At 42.9% G+C, this 23,103-nt stretch overlaps 1 long non-coding RNA gene across 1 annotated transcript in view; it reads left to right on the top strand.

The window, feature by feature from the left end:
- Positions 1-27: 27 nt before the first annotated feature.
- LOC124777928 overlaps positions 28-23,103 on the top strand; it is a 273,328-nt gene continuing 250,252 nt past the window's right edge. Inside the window, exon 1 of the long non-coding RNA XR_007015806.1 lies at positions 28-110. This is a non-coding gene — a long non-coding RNA (uncharacterized LOC124777928). The remainder of the gene's footprint in view (positions 111-23,103) is intronic.

Genomic DNA, 23,103 nt, shown 5'->3' with positions numbered 1-23,103 from the left:
CCACGCGGAGCGGCGCGGCAGTCGGCGGTTTGCCGTCGTGCTGTGTGGGTGTCTGTTAGCGAGTGACGCACGAGGCCTCTGCGGTCGGACGCACCGGGACGCGCTCCCCGGTAAGTAAAGCAACCCTTCCTTAACGTCGCCATTTGTCGCAGTTGCAGTGCAAGGAGGGGTCTAAAGCAACTGAGATTTCTGTCAAGTTATACGATTGTACCAAAGTCATAATTGCAGTTGCACGTGTGGATATGTGGTGCTTCACATAGAGCTAAACTTTTGAAATTAATTATACGCATTGTGGATGTCGAACCCAAACAGTGATTTGAACTGACATTTTTTGTAGATCTAATAATATGCATCAGTCGCATTCTTAATTAGATAGATCTATTGTACCGTTAACAAGTTTTTGAGCAAGTGGAGCCACATCATTAGATGGTGGTGTTACGATAACATTATTTGCTTGATCATTTACAGCTAGACAACAGAGTGGCGGTGATTGTATTGCAGAGTGGTATCAGTAACAAATTATTCCTATTAGGTTGTACTTGGTTTGACAGTAAACTGTGAAATCTGTGAAACAAGTTCTTCTAAGTACTATGTGCGTACGTGTGTAAGCTGACTAAAACGTGCACAGTCGGATTGATTTGTCATGGGTACCACAGACATAGTGTCTATCTGTACACGGTCCAGATAATAATGTTGCTGTCACGCCATCATCTGATGATGAGGCTGCACTTGGTCTAAAATTACTTAATGGTGGGCTTACAATAAATTGAGTGAAGTCTAAAAAACGACTGGTATAATATTATAACTACAAAAACAGCCACATGTAAATTAGGTCTGTGCTTATCAAACAAGTTAAATTTAGAAATTGCACGTTTCTTCTCACATTTTATAATTCTAGTGGCGATTATTAAATACGTAACAAGTACGATAGTGCCATAAGAGTTGAAACGTAACCTGGAAAAAACGCAAAGGATTTTTTTCTTTCCATATATTTATGTTAAAAGGGACTGTGAGTTGACGGTGAACGTAATTAAATGTAGCGCGTAGCGCATAAATATTCGAAGAGATGCACTACCGTTTGGTTGCATTATTGACTATAAATCACTGAAAACGCTGTCCACCGCAAAATAGCTTCCCAGAGCAACTTAATGTGGAATGACAACAAAAAACGAGCGGTAGGAAAAGAATATCCCCGGCTGTGTTTAGTTTGGAAGAATCTTAGAGAAATGTAATTCGTCAGCGGAAGAAGTGGTTTACTTGTTCCACCGTTGAATATTGTAAATCAGTCTGTGACCCTTACCAAGTTAAATTAATAGAAGAGACAAGAACATCCAACGAAGATTTCTGTGTTTCGTCTAGGGATCGTTTATTTAGTTTGAGAGCGTTACTGAGTTTTTAAGAAACTCTTGTGGTAGACGTCCCAGAGAGACCTTGCGCATCGCGGAGAGGTTTGCTGTTGAAATTCCGACAGCGCACGTTCCAAGAACAGTTGGACATCACTTTACGTACTCCCTCGTACGTATCACGAAATGATCAGAACGAGAAAAATCAGAGAAACTGGATCCTATAAGGAGGATTAACGACATTCTTCTCACGTCCCATTCATGTATGGAGCAAGGAAATGGGAGAAAGATTGTGTTAGTACCCTCCGCCATACACTGTAAGGTGGCAAGCGAAGTATAGATGTAAATGTAGAATCACTATTTTTCCAACCTTGTTTTTTTTTTTTTTAAATTTAGTATTATATCTAATACATGTAACCAAACTAGACATACTGTGGAAACAACATTATCTTGTACGAAAACTGTATGTTATGCCAGTTTGCATATTGAAGGAAATTATTGTAATTACGGAGATAATCAGTCTCAACACAGAAGACCAAGCCTCTTATGCTCTTTGATGACAGAGCTGATTTAATTTTATATTGAACTTTCAGTAGTACACTGCCGAAAAAAAAAATGTAACTACCTCAAGGACAAGGTCATTTTATTGACAAGTGAGGTGACATGTAGTTCATCGTTGTAGGAGTACATGATAACAAATTGAGACGAAATGTAACACACACGTTACAGCAAATGGTGCTCAGACAGTCGCATCAGTACACAGTGTAACACCCCTCCCCCTTTCTGCGGCATCCCAAACGTGTATTCTCGCATGCAGACTAAGCGTGCCGAATGGCATCCTGCGAAAAATTATCCCAATCGTCTTGCGCGTTTTGTTGCAATTCGGAAGTGGTTTTTGCAGGCCTCGAAAAAACAATGGCCTATTTTATCATGTCCCATACGTCTCCAGTCGGCGAGGCATCTGGTGATCTTGCTGGCCGGGATGGTTGTACACCGCGCGCATCACGTGGGCCGCTTTTTGTCGCAGCATGTGTGTGTGTGTGTGTGTGTGTGTGTGTGTGTGTGTGTGTGTGTATGTATGTGTGTGTGAATCGGCGTGCAGTGGCCTGCTGAAAAAGCACATCACCTTCCTGTCGAAGAAATGGCAGTGACTCGGGGATGTCAGCCTACACAACGCAGCGGACGCCGGTCACTTTCCTCTAGAGAGCTACAGGGAGGCTAAATGTGACCACGAGTTGTAACTGATAGCTCAACACACCGTGAAGCCAGGGACTGTGTGTCGTGGGGAATGCACTGTGGAATAAACAGCTCACCAGTTCACTCCATACAAGTGTACGTTCATCACTCGCATACAGACAGAACCTGCTCTCTTTTCTGAAGGCAACAGATCGCCATTCCACTCCTCAGTCAACACCGAGCGAGGTGGCGCAGTGGTTAGCACACTGGACTCGCATTCGGGAGGACGACGGTTCAATCCCGTCTCCAGCCATCCTGATTTAGGTTTTCCGTGATTTCCCTAAATCGTTTCAGGCAAATGCCGGGATGGTTCCTTTGAAAGGGCACGGCCGATTTCCTTCCCCATCCTTCCCTAACCCGAGCTTGCGCTCCGTCTCTAATGACCTCGTTGTCGACGGGACGTTAAACACTAACCTCCTCCTCCTCCTCCTCAATCAAAACCTTCACAACCCTAGAGTAGTGATGCTTTGTCAGTGGTAGCCTGGCCAGAGGCACACGTGATCTTAATCGTGCTGCAAGCTTACGGTTCCCGGCTGACCCTGATGACGCAACAGGCGCAATAAGTGCCGGATTTCGTCCCTGGATGGTGTTCGGTCAGTTATCGCTGTTGAGCAAATTGCATCGATCATGACGTACGTCTCTATTACATGGATGTCCAGAACCTGATCTACAGGTGTGGGAATACTCCACAGATCACTGTTGAAAACAGCGATACACCATCGATGCATTGTGCCCATCATGTGCAACAATCCGTCGACAAGTCAATCCAGCTTCCCGCAAGCCTCCAATTTGACCCCTGTGAAATGGCTGTAGCTGTTCAGAACGAGAACTTACTCATCGCTGGGGCTTGGTTGTACACTTGAATGAATGTTGCAAACACTGTTTCCCATCTAAACTTAGGACAGTTACTCCCCACAGAGCCAAAACAGAGGAGCGCGTTGACCGTGAAAAATGGATCATTAACACTACAACCCGTCAGAATGCACATATTATACCCTGGTTCCACTGAACGCAGACCTTGAGAGTGTTGCATCTTTTTTCCCAGCAGTGTAGATTCCGTAATTAACGTTCGGAATTAAACCCATCATTCCAAAGGTTTCCTTTGCATATATCATTGCCTTAATAGGTGTAAACCCACCACGCCGGCCGGTGTGGCCGTGCGGTTCTAGGCGCTTCAGTCTGGAAACGCCTGACCGCTACGGTCGCGGGTTCGAATCCTGCCTCGGGCATGGATGTGTATGATGTCCTTAGGTTAGTTAGGTTTAATTAGTTCTAAGTTCTAGGCGACTGATGACCTCAGAAGTTAAGTCGCATAGTGCTCAGAGCCATTTTTGTAAACCCACCACACGTACGAGTATAGAATATCGTCCCTTTTCACCGACCCTAAAACATCTACAGGAAGGGAGGTTACGGATTAGCATCCTGTCGACGACAAGGCGGTTAGATATGGAACACAAAGTCAGGTTGCAGAAGTATGATGAAGGAAAACGACTCTGTCATTGTCAAAGGAATCATCTTAGGATTTGCGTTAACGGATTTAGGAAAACCACAGAAAACGTAAATCAGAATCACCAGACGAGTATTTGAACCGCCGTACTTCAGAATAAGATTTGAGTGAGTCTGTACACGGGATCTCTGTTGTTCGACGTAACTTAACACCGGCTGCGAGTGTTGACGTTTGCACGGTGTTGACACCGAAGAAACGGTGTCGTCCAGTGGTTTATAAATCAGGAGTCCACCAATTTTCAGCACTGATATATCATTTCGTAATAGCAGTATTTCGGTATTTCATCAGTTTTCCCACCGGTAGTCTTGTCTCAAGTATGGCTATTGTGTACTACAGTTCGTTGCGCTCCTTATGCTAAGCATGAGAGCAAATGATATATCCCGCTGCATGCACGTGCTTAAGAGCTGTTCTTCTGTGGGTAGAAAATGGTTGTATATGAAATAAGGTAATGCAAATAAATTTTGCTCTAGTGATTTTATAACATGGTTAACAAATTTAACAGACTTTGTCTGTCGTTGAATGTCAATTTGCTAAAGTGCCTTTACAAAAAACCATTGAATGTATTATTAAACTGCCTTAACATTTGGAAAATTTAGTGATAACATATGTCTCTTCCGTTTTATAGTGTTTTTCTTATACCAATGTGCATTTCGAAGTCAAAGCATCATTTATCATAAAGGTTTCAGTAGCTTTTCTTTAAGAACTTCCATTGCGAGGTTAACACTTCAGAAATGTTTGCGAGTAAGAGTTATAGTTTGTTCTTAATTTCGCAACTTGAAATGTATGACATACTATAAGTCACGCACACGGGTTTCTGGAGGGTTGACATCGCAATGAAGGATCTTACACATAGAGTGAAGCCCTAATGATGAAGGTTAAATTTTGAAATTTTCATTGGCACAGAAGAAACGCTATAAAAGAGAGATTTCATTATTAATTTTTCCATTTATTTCGCTGTCTCAGTTGCCAATAATAGCCATTACGGTTATCATGAAATTTTTTAACATGTGGTTGCCGCGTGGTAACACTGTTCACAGAAACAGATTCTCCCTTGCTCAGAATGTGAGAATAGTTTTGCAATAAGCTTTTGTAAAAACTTTGCCTTTACTTGCACAGCCTGCAACATAATGTTTTCGTCTTTAACGTCTTCGATGGACAACAGTTTCTTTAGCGTCGCCCGGGTTGGGAGGGGTAAATCGATTTTCGAGCCGCCGTCAATTTATCCTAATGTGAAGAGGGCACGCCATCGCGCAAACATGTGAGGAAGCTCTCCCTGCTTATTACCTGACAATCATCCTGGAAGATCGTTTGGAGTATATACTATTATCGGCATTTATTAACAACCGTATAGAAAGTGTGTTTAAATGCGAATGTTTTACTAAAAGATTGAGGAAAGCAGTAAGTACACCTGTCGGACCATTCAAATGCGTCCTAGTTTTCATAGGGCGTGTTTCAGAACTTGTAACCAGTCATCTCGAAGTCATATTCCAAACATAAATCATTTTCACAGTTGGTTTCATATTGCTTCAACGGCATTACCCCGAATATGTGGTGACATTTCCCAACGCCAGCATGTTGCGGTTGTAGGAGAAAAAATTCAGCGAAGTTCTTTACACTAATATTGATCGAAGGCAGTTAACAGGACAGATCTGTCTGAAAAAGAACAAATACCCTTGTACATCGAAATGTATTCTAGAGGTTTTCAACTCAATGTAAGCAAACACATCCATTATGGGCATCAACATCACTTGCATTGTATTAGTTTTATGGTATTGATCACGAGATACTAGAAAGCCATAATGACAACATTTTTGCAACTGAACAGTTGAATGGAGGGAGCTCCACCGTTTTGGAAGCAGACGGGCCAACCGGCCAACCATGACTGACAGCCATATAATTTTAAGCCAATGACGTCACGTGGATGCGGTACGGATGGGCACACTGCTCTCCCCGCCGATGTCGGCTCCACAGACTCTACTATTCGATCATGAGGCCCCTTACGAGCCTGAGTGTGCCCCATTCCACTCCTCCCACCAAGGAAACGTCTCTGGCAGTACCGGGAATTGGACCCGTGTCCTCTGCATGGCAGTCAGCCTCGCTGATCGCTCAGCTACGAGGCGGACAACTGAATAGTTAAACTGTGAAAAATTCGCTGTTAATTGACTGTAGGTGTCCGAGTGAATTGATGTAGGAGGAATTTATCATCTCGATGTCCACATACGTAAATGTCGTGAAGTTCTAAAATTCAACACTGGGCAATCAATGTCTGAGATCTAGTTTGTTAGATATAAGCCCGATATAATTTTCCCTTTGAAGCAGAATCATAAACATCGTTCATTCTGCACCTACAGCTGTTAACTTGCTGTGTTTTCGTGGTATTTCTTCGTGCAAATTTGTGCACTGCGTCCATGCGTAACATGTTCCTCCATTTGCTGTAAAACCCGTCTACCAGTTTTTAAATGTCTCGTTTGATAAACGAATTCCATAAGCAACAACTAACGTGATTCATATACATCTATTGTTGCACTTTTGTTGACATTTCTTTGTGAGCCGTCGGTCTGTGCCACATCGTCTTCCTGCGTTTTACTCCTTTTTAAATAATGATTTGCATAAGTCTTACCTATCACCTTCGTTCTCTCTCTCGGTTCCGACGATATTTGCTTTCCTTGATCAAATTGTCCGCTCTTAACTACATGACTCGCCAGGGCCAGTGATGCACTTTTATTTAAACTCGATTGTGGTATGGGGAAATCTATCATTAGCTGAATTTAGAATTATATATTAATATCTTCAGCTGCTGACGGACGTTCATATATATCAACGGGGACAGGTGAAAATGTGTGCCCCGACTGGGACTCGAACCCGGGATCTCCTGCTTCCATGGCCGACGCTGTATCCATCTGAGCCACCGAAGGCACAGATGATACTGCGACTGCAGGGACTACCTCGAGACCCACATTCTCACCTTATATGTCCATACACTACATTCGTAGTGTCCCTACCTAACACACTCATTACTCGTGGAAGACATTCTTACCAAGTCCCGTAAGAGTTCGGGTAATATGTGTGCATCCGCACAGAAGAGGAAGGTCATGGCCGGTATTGCCAGAACTATATACTTATATAGATATGGTGTGTGTTCTTTCGGACATGTCCGAAAGAACAGACACCATATCCATATATCATTAGCTGAGCTTACGAGACCTGCTCACAGGAACTTCGGGCAAGAAACAGCCTTTCCCACGGGGCAGGCGTGCTAACGGCGAGTCGGAATTCGCTGTTCCTCCAGGAGTAAACAAGGGTACGGGCCGGCCAGCATGACAGGGCTCTGGAAGGACAATAGGATTCCGCTGGACGGGCAGCCTCAATGTCCTGCTCACACAATACGCAACGGAAAGCTTCAGGTGGTCTGGGCGACCACTTGCTGTAACTACCGTTTCGTCCTGTTGCTGGACAGCACACCAACTGACTGATACATTGCCACAGCTGCGCTTGACAAAATTTTCACTTAAGTTTTCCGTGGAAATAACAGTCCACAAATATCTAAATTCACAGACATTCCGTGTTTGCCTGGCCATCAGAACGTGGTTTCCTGAGCGGTTCTAGGCGCTTCAGTCTGGAACCGCGCGACCGCTACGGTCGCAGGTTCGAATCCTGCCTCGGGCATGGATGCGTGTGATGTCCTTAGGTTAGTTAGGTTTAAGTAGTTCTAAGTTCTAGAGGACTGATGACCTCAGACGTTAAGTCCCATAGTGCTCAGAGAAATTTTTTAGAACGTGGTTCCGGGGCTGTCCCGGGTGCGAAAGCATGTTTCTGATTGGCTTTCTGGTATCTAATTTGATAGTAGGAGACAACTGGCTCAATTCCAGTCGCCTCATTGGAGGGACAGTTAGGCCTTCTCTGGCCAAATAAAGTGCGCCGAGCGTAGACACCGCTGTCTGAAGGAATGCGAGAGGTTTTCTGAGAGCGAACTTGGAGACTTCGCCTTGGATGCTACTCTCAGGATCGCCACGATTTTGGTGAGCAGATTTGGACTTGGACCTTATGCCAGGGTGCCGGAGTTTGAGTTTACAGTTCACGGGTATTACATAAATTTCTCGTGACCGTGTCTGGGGAGATGACTACATCCCGCGGCCGCAACCACAAAAGCCTCCCTTACGCCGGCCAGCACTGGATGCTCGCAGGAGCACAGCGAACGGCGACATCACGCAGATTCACTGCAGACGCAACAAACCAGCACTGCAAGGCGGTCGATCGACAACAGAAATTTCGGCTGTTTGAGGAAAGAGGATTTCATTCCTATGCTTTACCTTCCACTACTTTCTGCCCCCGGTAGGTGAGTGGTCAGCGCGACAGAATGTCAATCCTACGGGCCCGGGTTCGATTCCCGGCTGGGTCGGAGATTTTGTCCGCTCAGGGACTGAGTGTTGTGTTGTTCTCATCACCATCATTTCATCCCCATCATCGCGCAAGTCGCCGAAGTGGCGTCAAATCAAAAGACTTGCACCTGGCGAACGGTCTACCCGAAGGGAGGCCCGAATCACACGACATTTACACTTTTACTTCCACTTATCACTTACTGTAACAGTGCTTCACGTTAAAGTCTGCATACTTCTTTCATTTCCTGCCATTTTAAATATCGGGGAAACTTTAATTAAGCACCATTCATATATCGTCTTCAGAATGATGAATCATTTCTTTGAGGTCGTGCTGATATAATTATTATCTTCTTCTTCTTTCTTTCATGGTGATGTTGTGTACTCAGTTCACGTTGTTGTCCTCTTTTTTTAAAAATGTTTTGAATGAAACTACGTTGAATTAATTTGCTAGCTCTGACAGTAACTTAAGCCGGCCGATGTGGCTGTGCGGTTCTAGGCGCTTCAGCCCGGAACCGCGTGACCGCCACGGTCGCAGGTTCGAATCCTGCCTCGAGCATGGATGTGTGTGATGTCCTTAGGTTAGTTAGGTTTAAGTAGTTCTAAGTTCTAGGGGACTGATGACCACAGATGTTAAGTCCCATAGTGCTCAGAGCCATTTGAACCTCTTTCGGCAGTAACTTAACACCCATTCAGCCCGTACTGGCCAACAAACGCTGGTGGCGAACATAGCTTGTCTTCCTGAAAAATTTGCTCCTCGGTTTGTGTTATAAAGTCAATGTCTAAGAATACATTTGTATATGTTATTCATGGATTAAAAAATGTATACTATTAGCCGATCAAACGTTATGATCGCTGTATTTATCCCTCTGTTATAATGAAATTGCGGACACTCTCCAACCATAATCACTCAAGTGAGGACCCCTGATGAAATCAGGATTTAAATTAACGTTTCCTGAAACGCCACAGTTAAACTAATAATCCTTCACTTATTGTTTACTGGGAATATGCTACTGCTTTCTTATCTGTGACGGTAGTAAAGCTAACTGAATTTATTTGCCTATCCACAGAGGTTCGTAGCAAGTTTGCCGGTTGTATTTACGAATATGTCCGACTTCTATCATCTTTTATAACCTCTTTTCAAGCTACCATACATTCTGTTCAATTGACCTATATTCCTTGCTATCTGTGATATAATCACACTGTCATCGGAAAAACCATAAGATTTTTGTTTCTTCTGGCTGAAGTTTAATTTCTTTTCCAGGTTGCTTCTTGGTACTGGTCGCTCAGTGTGCAGCTTGAATAACATGGGGGATAGGCTGTAGTCCGGCCTCATCCCCCCCCCCCCCTCAACTACTGCTTCTCTTCCATGTTCTTCAACTCTTATAACTGCAGTGCAGTTTCCGTAAAAGCTATAGATAAACTTTCACACCCTATTTTTATCCCTATCAACTTATGAAGCTAACATTCCAGTAGACCTTGCCGCAACTTTTTCTAGCTTTCTACAATCTACGTTCTAAGATAGGTCATTGGGGCCGCAACGTCTCACTTGTTCCTATAATTTTCCGCGACGCAAATCCATCATCTCGCAGATCGGCTTCTACCATTCGTTTCATTCTTCACTAGATATTCGAGTTAATGTTTACTCTTACATGCATGAATCTACATCTCTCGTATGAAAAGACCTGTCATTGTCAATACATATGTTTATTTTTAGACATTTGTGTTGAGTATGGCAGATTAACTTCACACAAGAGAGAATTGTCAATAAACCAAACACTGTCTCATTCTCTGAGTGTACAAGAAGATGAGATGTCTTCAGCAGGTTTCATTTTCAGTAGGCTTCTAATAGAACTGGAGAAACTGAGTGACAAACCCGAAGTCTTAAAAACTAATTAAAAGGTTCACTTGTGGCACACTATTTACATTCTCTACATCAGTTGCTCGTAGCAACTGAGAACGTTTCTCTGTAACTTGTTATTTATTTTTATAATCTCTTGCAATTTTGTTGTGTTTTATTAATTCTTAGGTTTCTTTATTCATAAATTCACAAATCAGCATTCTGTAGTCTATGTACTGATTCGTTCGAAGTCCGAAGGAAATAAATAAAACGGGCTTCTTTAAGCTGTTAGTAAGCATACAGACAGTCATTTTCCTTACGCTCAGAATATGAATGGAAAATGAAAGAAAACTGATAACTTTGGTACAGTGTACTCTCCGCCATTCACTGTGCATTGACATGCGGAGTATGTACGTAGGTGTGAAACGATTATGGATATGGTGGACCACGTGTCTGTGTATTAACTGAATGTCAAGACAGATAACCGCGACCCGTCCTTTATGAAATATTTATTATTTTCGTAATGTAATTTTCGAGCCTTTTGAGGCTTATCTTCTGATTGTAAGTACAGAATTTACATCCTCAATTTTATTGCATGATGCTGGCTACTGGCACTGTTACAGGGAAGTAGGAAACACTTTAATGTTTCACAGTGAGTGATAGCTTCCGGTCTCGTAACCGACATACGGCCGGGAGAGCTGTGTGCTGACCACGTGCTCCTCCGTACTCGCATCAAGTGACGCCTGTGGGCGGAGGATGACACGGCGGCCGGTGGATACCGTTGGAGTCTTCATAGACTGTTCTGGCGAATTTCTTTTATGAACTATAGCTGTACGGCAGGCTGACTTGAATTATTTTATTTGTGGTATTGTTGTTATTATCAACCCGGTAGTTTCTACACTCAAGAGCCAAAGAATCTGGTACATCTGCCTAATATCGTATAGGGTCCCCGCAAGCCCTTTCAAGTACCGCAGCACGACGTGACATGGACTCGACTAATGTTGAAATAGTGCTGGAGAGAACCGACACTATGAATGCTGCAGGGCTGTCCATAAATCCGTAAGAGTACGAAAGGGTAGAGATCTCCTCTCAACAGCACGTTGCAAGGCATCCCAGATATGCTCAATAATGTTCTTGTCTGGGGAGTTTGGTACCCAGCGAAAGTGTTTAAACTCAGAAGAATGTTCCTGGAACCACTATGTAGCAATTCCGAAGGTGTGGGGTGTCACATTGTCCTGCTGGAATTCCCCAAGTCCGTCGGAATGCACGATGGACATGAATGGATGCAACTGATCACACACGATGCTTACGTACCTGTCACCTGTCAAGTCGCATCTAGTCGTATCAAGGGTCCCAATCACTCCAACTGCACACGCCCCACACCATTTCAGAGCCTCCACCAGCTTGAACATTCCCCCACTGATATGCAGGGTCCATGGATTCATGAGGTTGTCTCCAAACCCGGTACAATTCGAAATGAGACTCGTCCGACGAGGCAATATGTTTCCAGTCATCAACAGTCGAATATCTGTGTTCACGAGCGCAGGCGAGACGTAAAGCTTTGTGTCGTGCAGTCGCCGATCGTTGTGGCCGAGATGTTCTAGGCGCTTCAGGCCGGAACAGCGCTGCTGCTACGGTCGCAGGTTCGAATCCTGCCTCGGGCATGGATGCATGTGATGTCCTTAGGTTAGTTAGGTTTAAATAGTTCTCAGTTCTATGAGACTGAGGACCTTCGGCTCCGATATCCCAAATCGATGATGTTTCGATGAATGATTCGCACGCTGACATTTTTTGATGCACAGCACTGAAATATGCAGCAATTTTCGGAATGGTTGCAGTTGTATCACGTTGAACGATTCTCTTTAGTCGTCGTTCTTGCAGGATCTTTTTCCGACCACTGCGATGTCGGAGATTTGATGTTTCATTGGATTCTTGATATTCACGGTATACTCCTGAAACGGTCGTATGGGAACATCTTCAATTGATCACTACGTCAGAGATGCTGTGCCCCATCGCTCGTGCGCCGAGTATAACATCATGTTCAGACTCACTTAATTCTTTATAACCTGCCATTGTAGCAGCAATAACCCACCTAACAACTTGATACTTGCCTTATATAGGCGTTGCCTACCGCAGCGCCGTGTTCTGCCTGTTTACATATCTCTGTATTTGAATACGCAAGCTCATACCAGTTTAATTGGCGCTTCAGCGCATTGTCATTACCGTCAGCCACAAAATTGATCAGTATTCACTATAAACACAGAGCGTCACCTTAAACATGCCAGCGTCAAGCAAGGCTCTAAAACTGATAAGGCACTACAAAGATATTTGCTTGAAGATATAACCACTTTTATCTCGGAAACATTTCTTTGGTGTTTGTGTACTACATAGTATAATCGTTGTGTGGGAGAAATACGAGCGTTACCTCTACTAACACGTCTACATTGTGGAACTTACTGAACCCGTTCCTTTACGCTGACAGAGCTGCACTAGCCAACCGTAGTTGGGAAATGCTGGCGCCCCTGTCACACGCGCCGGCGCGCTGTCTCCACACCTGTGTGAGTCCCACGCCGGTCGCGGCGCGGCGCTCCAAGGCCGCACACCCAGCGACCCGTACCAGGACCAGCGTGTCGCACTTTTTCCTTACAGCTTATTCACTCCTGTGACTACTGGACACGACTGGCCATATTTCCTTAAACATTGCAGAATCCCTTATCAGTACGTACCTGCTACCGTTGTTCTGTTCCGTAAACGACCTTACGATCTGTAACGCAGGATGCATAGTTCACCAGAATCATTGCCCCCTTCTATTTCCAATCGCTAATGACGTGATGAAACAACTTTTGCAGGTATGCCTATATATTAGGCCACTGCTTCTATTCTTACCGTAAAAGTAATTACACTGTAGGCCATTGAAACTTTAATAAAATGACGAAATTTTTCTTATTGTGCATATACACTGGGCTGACCGTAGTCGAACGTTACCTCCTAATATCGTGTCGGACCATATTTTGCTAGGTGTAGTGCAGCAGCTCCAAGTGGCATCGACTCAACAAGGCGTTAGAAGTCCCTTGCAGAAATATTGACCCATGTTGCCTCTACAGCCGTCCATAACTGCGAACGAGTTGCCGGTGCAGGATTTTATATCCCTTAAATATTCGATGGGTCTCACGCCGGGAGATCTCGGTGGTCAAACCATTCACTCGACTTGGTCCAGAATGTACTTCAAACTAATCGCGAACAATTGTGGCCCGGTGACATGGCGCATTATCACCCACAAAAATTACAAAGTTTTTTGGGAACAAGAAGTTCATCAACGGCTGCAAATGGTCTTCAACTAGCAGAAAATAATCATTTACAATCGATGATCGGTTCATCTGGATTAGAGGAGCCAGCGTGTTCCATGTAAATATAGCTCACACCATTACTGAGCCACCATCGGCTTGCACAGTGCCTTGTTGACAACTTGGGTAAACGGGTCGTGCGATATGCACTGTGCGAGATCCACAGTGTCAAGAGTGCACCGTGAATACCCAGTTTCAGGCATTACCTTGAGAGGCACCCACTTGCCTTTCTCATACTGTGGCATCAAGCAGTCAGGCCTGCAAGATGAGTGGTTTGCCAAGCGAGTGGAATCATCCTTAATTTATCGAGCAACATGAATTCTCGTATCTTACTATTTAGTTACAAATTATCCTCCTGTATGAATAATACGCAACGGAAACACGCATCTGACTATCAGTGATTTATAGGACTCTGACTGTACACTACGCACTGGCAATACCACATTTACCTTTTGTCTTTGATTTAACGGCTTTTATATAAATTCGGGACATTACGATAACATACAATTTAATGAAAAAGGCCACCAATCTCTTTCTTTTCACTATTTGATTTATTCCTAAACACACAAATTCTACAACCTACAACAAAATCACATGAGAAATTCCGCCCAGCGGGCATGGCTTTACGTTAGTGAATCTCTATACTATGGTCTCGTAATCTATTTACCGCAACAGTGCACTCCCTGGATCGGATGGTGGATCTTTTATTATACCTCACACTTCGCCTCTCACAATAATCCTCACGAAACTTTCCTCCAGATCGAGCGATACAGAAGGAACAGGCATACCCACAAATCTTTCGAAACTACCTTGCTACTCCCATGCAAAACACACATACCCAAATTACAAGACATACACAGCACAACAATATGAAATATTACACAAAGAACGCTTACAACTTCATCACTTTCCGCTTTCCCACTTCAATCAATATTTATCCCAGTTTCACACGACACTGCCCCACTTTGTAATTCTACTTTCCTACTGTGAACTCTGGAGATAAACGCACGTCTTCCTGTGCAATGCAAGCCATGTGGCGTTGCTGGAAAAACGGCCGACTCACCTTGATTCTCTCTCAGAGTTTAAATTCAGCGTCACACGGAATGATATTTCTTAAATACTTCAACTTATGATACACACGCTATTTCTTAAATATTTCAGCTTATTGTACACACGCTATTAATTCTTAAATATTTCAGCTTATTGTACACACGCTATTAATTCTTAAATATTTCAGCTTAAGCTCACGGAAGTATCTCAACTTACAACTACACGTGGGCTCTTTGTGACCGTTGGTTTACTACAATCCCCTTAAAATTACCTGCCTCACTTTGTAATTTTCCCCACAAAAGGTCCTGTGAAAGAGAAAGTATTAATTCTAACTACTCTTAAATATTCCACATCCACACCATGCCTCCACTCTTTCATCGCGGAGCACAACAAAAAAAACAGGTCTTTACAGCAGAAGGTTCAGCGGCAGAGTGCTGAAACATGGCCGTATTCTGATTCTCTCGCACCTCTCTCGAAGTGGGAGAAGCACCTTGCTACCTTATTGGTCAGCCACATTTCAGACGCTCAAAGCTCTGGTAACTTCCATCTCTTTGGTCTCACCAAAGGTAGCCAAAGGATCGACTCAAAGATGATCATATATTCCGATTCACTATCTGTGGTTAGCAGACGACCATACATTCATTCCTTTCACAGATCTCACCAAACTGGATGTAGGGATTTATTTTGAGGGAGTGCACATGTGATCAATTAAATAAATAAATTGTCATTCTTTCCCACACTGGTATCCGGCTTCGCTGTATTAATTGAAATTGAGTTACTTTTACACAAAAAATGTGTTGTTCTGACAAGAATTTCGTACCTATTTTCAGTGTTGGGCGGTACTGTACCCTTTCAACCTCTCACCACGAACAAGGCAGTGGCCTGCCCTCATATAGCGACCAGGAGCTGCTACGTTTGCGTAGAGTTGTCAGTACTAACAGACAAGCAACACTGCATGAAATAACCGCAGAAAGCAGTGTGGGACGTACGAAGAATGCATCCGTTAGAACAGTGAGGCAAAATGTGGCGTTAATGAGCTGTGGCAACACACGACCGACGCGAGTGCGTTTGCTAACAGCACGACATCGCCTGCTGTACTTGTCTTGGATTTGTGATAACATCGGTTGGATTTTAGGCTACTGGGAAACCGTGATCTGATCAGATCAGTCCCTATTTTCGTCCAGATGATAAGAACTGATGATAGGATTCAAGTGGGGTGCAGACCCAATGAAGCCATGGACCCAGTGCCAACAAGGCACTGTGCAAGCTGCTGGTCGCTCCATAACGTGGGCTATGTTTACATGGAATGGACTGGGTCCTCTGGATGTTCAGCTATTTGGAGACCAATTGGAGCCATTCATGGACTTTAGGTTCCCAAACAACGATGGAATTTATATGGATGACAGTGCGCCATGTCATCGGGCAAAATTGTTTGGACTGATTTTGAAGAACATTCTGGACAATTCGAGCGAATGATTTGGCCACCCAAATCACCTGCCGTGAATCTCGTCGAACATTTATGAGACATTATCCAGAGTGAGTTCGTGCACAAAATCTTGCGCCGGCAACACTTTGGCAATTATGGACGGCTATAGAGGCGGCATGGCTCAATATTTCTGCAGGGGACTTCCAATGAATTGTTGAGTCCATGCGACGTAGACGCAGAACTGCTGCACAACGTTGAGCCAAAGGAGGCCCGACGTCATATTATGAGGTATCCCATGACTTTACTTGCCACATTGTAATTGTTCTTGGATGAGTGCATTTACCTCATTCTCTTAGTAGTGCACACCGTCCTCGACAATCATGTTGGAATCACAGCTTGGAGAGGTTGTTTTATTTGCTGTCATGTGACACCGTCGTAGCCTGGCTTTGAGCTGAGAAACCAAGGATGGCAATTCCTTAATTCAACACAGCGATTGGCAGTCTGAAGACCGGGAAGCTAATAAACTCAGCGTAATGCCCTTGTAAAAGTTTGGAGTATTTCTGTCCTACTGATAATTTAATTGCCGTAAGTGACTTCTGCAACCAGTCAGAGCAGTAAACGAAGATGGCGGAGTATGCTGATTAGTTTCGAGGCTGCGACGCCTGCAGCGTCAGATGCCTGGGCGACCATCACTTTCTGCCTCAGGTTCCAGACGCCTTGCAGCGTCATCGTGATTTTGAACGTCTCCCACCGCCTCGCCAAATCACTGTTCCTTTTGTTGTTCTTTTTGTGTGGTTCTTCTAACTTGCGTCACAATTATCTAGTATGGACAGCCTCACGCGACTTTCTTTATTCTTTCGTATCCCCAAAAAACTTTCCTTGTTTTTATTTCTCAGTTTATTATTCTCTTAATGCTTTCAGTATCTAATTATTTTGCTAATTTTCGCCAATTTTGCATCGATGTTTCCTGTTTCTACCTGATCAACTCGTTCTAAGGCAGTTTCCTTTCGGCTGACGACATCAGTGTGTACAGCATCCGTTATCGTGTTGGCTATCACAAGTGGAGAAAGCGTCGTCGCGCTGGAATGCGTGTTCAGCGTCTGCTGGTGGAACCTCGAAACAGACATTCCATTTTAATGACAAGCATTTCACGTATAATTGGCAAATGGCTTGCGTATACTGCTCACATCGATGGTATCGTTGCTAAGTGAATCAAATTGAAACTGGTAACGTTTATATATTAGTATCATTTGCACTGTATTTCGAACACGATACATGGCCAAATTTCGATTTCTGAAGTTACTCTATAGGCATACATTACGTCTATAATTACGTGCATATTGTTAAGTGATTTTAGAAAATAAAATGTCTCAACCGATTACTCAATAAGGTTGTGCTGCCTTCGCTAGGTATTTTTTCTGTTATTTTGACACTAAATAACATGACAGTACTCGAAATTAAAATGTATTTAATGAAAATCAGTTCTGGAAATTGCGAGATTATTAAAAAAAAAGAAGTAGTAAATTTCAAGAATTTACCTCTCACAAATCACAGAAGACCGAAACAATTCCAACGCTCCTAGAAATTTGAAAATGTTGAATAGTTCCCGTAGAAATCCATTTCAAAGCCTCATTGACACTTTTGTTTGTAGTAAAATAACTGCGCTACAGGAACGATAGTTTTTTGTATTTCAGTTAGAAAAATGACAGTCCGTTGTTGGTGAAACGTGCTTTTCCTCGACAATTCCACAAAGAGCCGCTTCGTGATAAGAAAATTCATGAATGGCATCGAAGATTTGTAGAAGATGGTTGCATCTGTAAACGGAAACACTCGGGTCGTCTATGCATAGGGCGAAAATGTAAAACCTATCCGTGAAAACTAAGTAACAAGACATAGGAAATCCACAACACGAGCAAGAAGTGAAATTAAAATCTCCTCAGCCAACGGTAGGGCGATTTCTGAAACACCGTTTGATTCAGAAATTGTAAAAATTGCAATTATTACAAGCATTGCTTACTAATGACCACACCATAACTTACGGATTTTGTAGTTCAGTTCTATGGGATTTGGAGGACATTTTGTGAACGATTAATTTTATCGGATGAATTCACTTCACATATCTCTGGTACAATTAAATGCCGTATCTTTGGATTCTGGACTAATGAGAGTCCTATAGTAGCTATTCGACACAAAAGAGATTTACACATTCTGTGACACATCTGTAATGAATTATTATGTAGCAGTCTTCCTTAACGAGAATGCTCAGAGAAATCTCTTACTGAGACATGCTAGTGCTTATTTCCTCAATTTTAAAGTGATTCGCGCAACCTCTTCTTTATCTAAGATGGCTTCCCGCCTCTCTTCTCCAATCTCGTCAGAAATTACCATTCTAGGACGCTTGATTGGAAGCAGAGGACTAGATGATCAAGTTCAACGTCGGTAGCCTTTAACATCACCAAATCTTAATCCACGTGAGTTTCATAGTTGGGGATAACATAAAACACCGTGTTCTTGCTCCACCTACGCCGGCTACTCTGCCAGATCTGCGGCTTAGAATTGTTGAAGCTGTGAATTAGAGAACTACAAACCGGGTGATACATGTGTGGCAAGAAATGAACTACCGTTTCGATGTCTATTGTCAAACACATGATGCTCACATTGCACGTATAGAAGTCTGAACGCTCAGATCTGAACATTCATCTGATCAGGGACGTTGGATTGTGCTTCTACCCTTTGTAGCTTGAGAGAAATAAATTTCTGAAACCTGATTCTTCTTTTACGAGGGCAGTTCAATAAGTAATGCAACACATTTTTTTCTGAAACAGGGGTTGTTTTATTCAGCATTGAAATACACCAGGTTATTCCCCAATCTTTTAGCTATACAACACTATTTTTCAACGTAATCTCCATTCAATGCTACGGCCTTACGCCACCTTGAAATGAGGGCCTGTATGCCTGCACGGTCGATGTCGGAGCCAACGTCGTACTGCATCAATAACTTCTTCATCATCCGCGTAGTGCCTCCCACGGATTGCGTCCTTCATTGGGCCAAACATATGGAAATCCGACGGTGCGAGATCGGGGCTGTAGGGTGCATGAGGAAGAACAGTCCACTGAAGTTTTGTGAGCTCCTCTCGGGTGCGAAGACTTGTGTGAGGCCTTGCGTTGTCATGAAGAAGGAGAAGTTCATTCTGATTTTTGTGCCTACGAACACGCTGAAGTCGTTTCTTCAATTTCTGAAGAGTAGCACAATACACTTCAGAGTTGATCGTTTGACCATGGGGAAGGACATCGAACAGAATAACCCCTTCAGCGCCCCAGAAGACCGTAACCATGACTTTACCGGTTGAGGGTATGGCTTTAAACTTTTTCTTGGTAGGGGAGTGGGTGTGGCGCCACTCCATTGATTGCCGTTTTTTTTCAGGTTCGAAGTGATGAACCCATGTTTCATCGCCTGTAACAATCTTTGACAAGAAATTGTCACCCTCAGCCACATGACGAGCAAGCAATTCCGCACAGATGGTTCTCCTTTGCTCTTTATGGTGTTCGGTTAGACAACGAGGGACCCAGCGGGAACAAACCTTTGAATATCCCAACTGGTGAACGATTGTGACAGCACTACCAACAGAGATGTCAAGTTGAGCACTGAGTTGTTTGATGGTGATCCGTCGATCATCTCGAACGAGTGTGTTCGCACGCTCCGCCATTGCAGGAGTCACAGCTGTGCACGGACAGCCCGCACGCGGGAGATCAGACAGTCTTGCTTGACCTTGCGGCGATGATGACACACGCTTTGCCCAACGACTCACCGTGCTTTTGTCCACTGCCAGATCACCGTTGACATTCTGCAAGCGCCTATGAATATCTGAGATGCCCTGGTTTTCCGCCAAAAGAAACTCGATCACTGCCCGTTGTTTGCAACGAACATCCGTTACAGACGCCATTTTAACAGCTCCGTACAGCGCTGCCACCTGTCGGAAGTCAATGAAACTATACAAGACGAAGCGGGAATGTTTGAAAATATTCCACAAGAAATTTCCGGTTTTTTCAACCAAAATTGGCCGAGAAAAAAATGTGTTGCATTACTTATTGAACTGCCCTCGTAGAATAACTCTGCATGTAATGTTGACGAATATATCAGTCTGGGTGACCTACGGACGATTACACCTTTATTTCTTTCAGTGAGACGATAATTGTCATGTTTCCCGAAGCTGTCTTTAATTATGCAATATATAAGATTACTAAAGTTAATGAGACTATGATTAGAGCGCAAGGAAACAGGTTATGTATATTGCTGTGAAGATGCATAATGCATTTTCATTGTAGTGCTGTCGGTCTCAAGGCTGTCGACTTGTAAACTTGATTGTGAGTCTGAACGAAAAAAAAGAAAAAATATCCGGGGTAGCCATCAGATAAGAGTAACTGCGAAGTAACTGTGTGTTACATAATTTTCATAACGTCTGTAACTGAAGTCGCTAAATCTACACCCCACAAACCAATGTGAAACGCATGAAAGATGTTAATTTTCTATTGTATCGATTGTGCTAATGCCTATGACTGTTCTCGATCTAAAGGTACTTTATTCGAATTCCAACGAAGAAAAAATCATTCACACTATTTGGGCGTTCAATGTACTATCGTCGTTTATTTGATCCTTAATGTAGTTTCAGTTTGCCACGGAGCGAAAATACGTGACCCTAGGGCCCGGGCTCAAGTGTAACTCCTGTACACAGTTTTGACCTGAATCAAGTCCCATGTGATGCTGCGGACAGAAATTTTTCCGCAGTTTGAAAATGCTAATCTGAGACGCCGCCAGATTTCCTTCGCTTTCATTGTGGTCTACCGTCTGGAACTTGGTTGTCCTCTCGACACCTTTTCAACAATTTTCCTGTGGAGTGTATTATTGTAATTTTTTAAAACTATCCGTTTTAGGGATGTGATTTAGCGGTTGTTATATTTTAACTGTAGTAATTGTTAGGACTCATTTCAAGAGACGATGCTTTCGTCACCAGAATGTCAAACTCATCTCAAGAGTGTTAAAACCTCATGAGCTGAGTTTGATATCTTGATGAGAAGAGCATTGTTTCAAAACAAGTTCTTGTTCTGTAGGACATAAAACGGTTGAATGACAACAGTTATTAATGCTGTAACTTTTATAAAAGCAGTGACATATTTGCGAATAAAACAGGGACAGAATTTCATCCCGTCTACGATCACATAAAACTGTCGTCAGGCTGCCGATTTAGGTCCACCATAACAAATTTCCTGTTTGATTAAAAGGGACGAAACCAGATATTATCCCAATGCAGTTGTGCCGAGTGGCATTGGCAGTAGATATGTACAAAAGCTTGTCATCGTTAGTCTGTTCGACTATGTCTGACTACTTGTTTTTATATCTGTTGACAATGCCACTTTCGCATAATCATATTAGGATAACACAGGGTATATAAAACCATATATCAGACACTTTAGGGATTCATTCTTGACATCAAAACATTAACTCTTTCGTGCTTAAAATGCATCTTGCATATATTTGAAAAAATAAAAAGTGAAAAAGTGTCTTCCTTCGTAATAAATAATACAGTTTCACTATCAAACAAATTTTAAGGTGACCGATTTTGGAAATCGGTGGAATGAGACACATGTGTCTCATGATCCTAACTAGATCAATGTGTTCACGTAAACTCAGGATTTTCAGAGTTCAATTTTTAATTCTAGAATGATTTTATCAGGCTTAAAATTATGGGAAAAACTACAAATAATCAGTACCAAAACACATTTATTCTGCTGCTAGTGAAAAACATGAAAAAACAACACAAGTTTTCAACATAACATTTGAAGATGGCTTTCACATAGCACACACCAACGTTTTCTACATTCTATGAAGTTTTCCGGACCATATACGTCCCACAACATATAAATTATGTACAAACCAGCAGAATTACTGAGGTGTGTAGTAACGGTGCAAAAAATGTCTATGATATGTAGGAAATCACAATTAGTTACTTCTGATATTCTTCGAATGGAGAAGATGATGATTAGAACCGATTTTCGTGAAAAAAAAAAACCGCAGTGTGTGACGTATAAACAAATGCCACCAAACTTGATCGCTCACAGTCTTCTATATATCCACCTCATGGCCACAGTACCGAAAGATATGGCTACATGCTACCACTAGACAGATATGACATATAAAGTCCCAATGCTCAAAACTTGATATTATTTTAGTGGCACATATGCATCCCGTCAACCACAACAGCTTTTAAAAAAACTTCATGTGAAAATGAATTCGAAAATCCTTGATTGTCGAGGTTGGAAAGGAATTCCCTGTAGAGACTGCGTAATTTACATGAAATGTGCATTTTCTCTCACTTTCTTGTTTACTTGGTTATGGCAGCACATTCCCCTCTCGTGTGTTGACAGAAAGTTATTCTTGTCTGGATGTCTGCCTTATTTAACCCTTGTACCAGCTGAAGGTGACACGAATACAGAAGAGTTTCATACAGAATATTCGATATCGTTTTGATTTGCACCTTCTTTTCTCGCAGTTCTCCTTGTGCTAGTTGATGGACTTTAATCCATTACATGAGGAACTCGGTCTTCAGGGTCAGGCGTCCGTACATCGCGCGGTCTCACACCATCTGCAACTCGTTGTGAAATGGTTGTCTCTCGCATGCGTTGTTGGACTTCTACAAATGTTCTTCTACAAGGTAACTGCCCCTCTAGATTAACGTTCTGCATAAAGCTAACGTACTGCGTTCGGATTCTCATCTGCTACGCCGAACATGTAGTGCTTATTCGTCATTTCAGAGACTGCATACATCGTTGTGACGTGATGTTGTAGACGTTACTCTAGAACAGAGCAAACGACAATCAGACAAAACAAAACACTTGCCATCATCAACTGTAACAAGAAAGTGAGTAATAATGCAAAACTGAGGCAAAATACACAACGAAGAATCACTACAAGAAGTTCTTTTC

The sequence above is a fragment of the Schistocerca piceifrons genome, chromosome 2 (assembly GCF_021461385.2).
Source record: "Schistocerca piceifrons isolate TAMUIC-IGC-003096 chromosome 2, iqSchPice1.1, whole genome shotgun sequence".
In the NCBI taxonomy this organism is placed as follows: Eukaryota; Metazoa; Arthropoda; class Insecta; order Orthoptera; family Acrididae; genus Schistocerca; species Schistocerca piceifrons.
The sequence above is the reverse complement of the archived record's forward strand: the minus strand, read 5'-3'. Positions and strand labels throughout refer to the sequence as shown.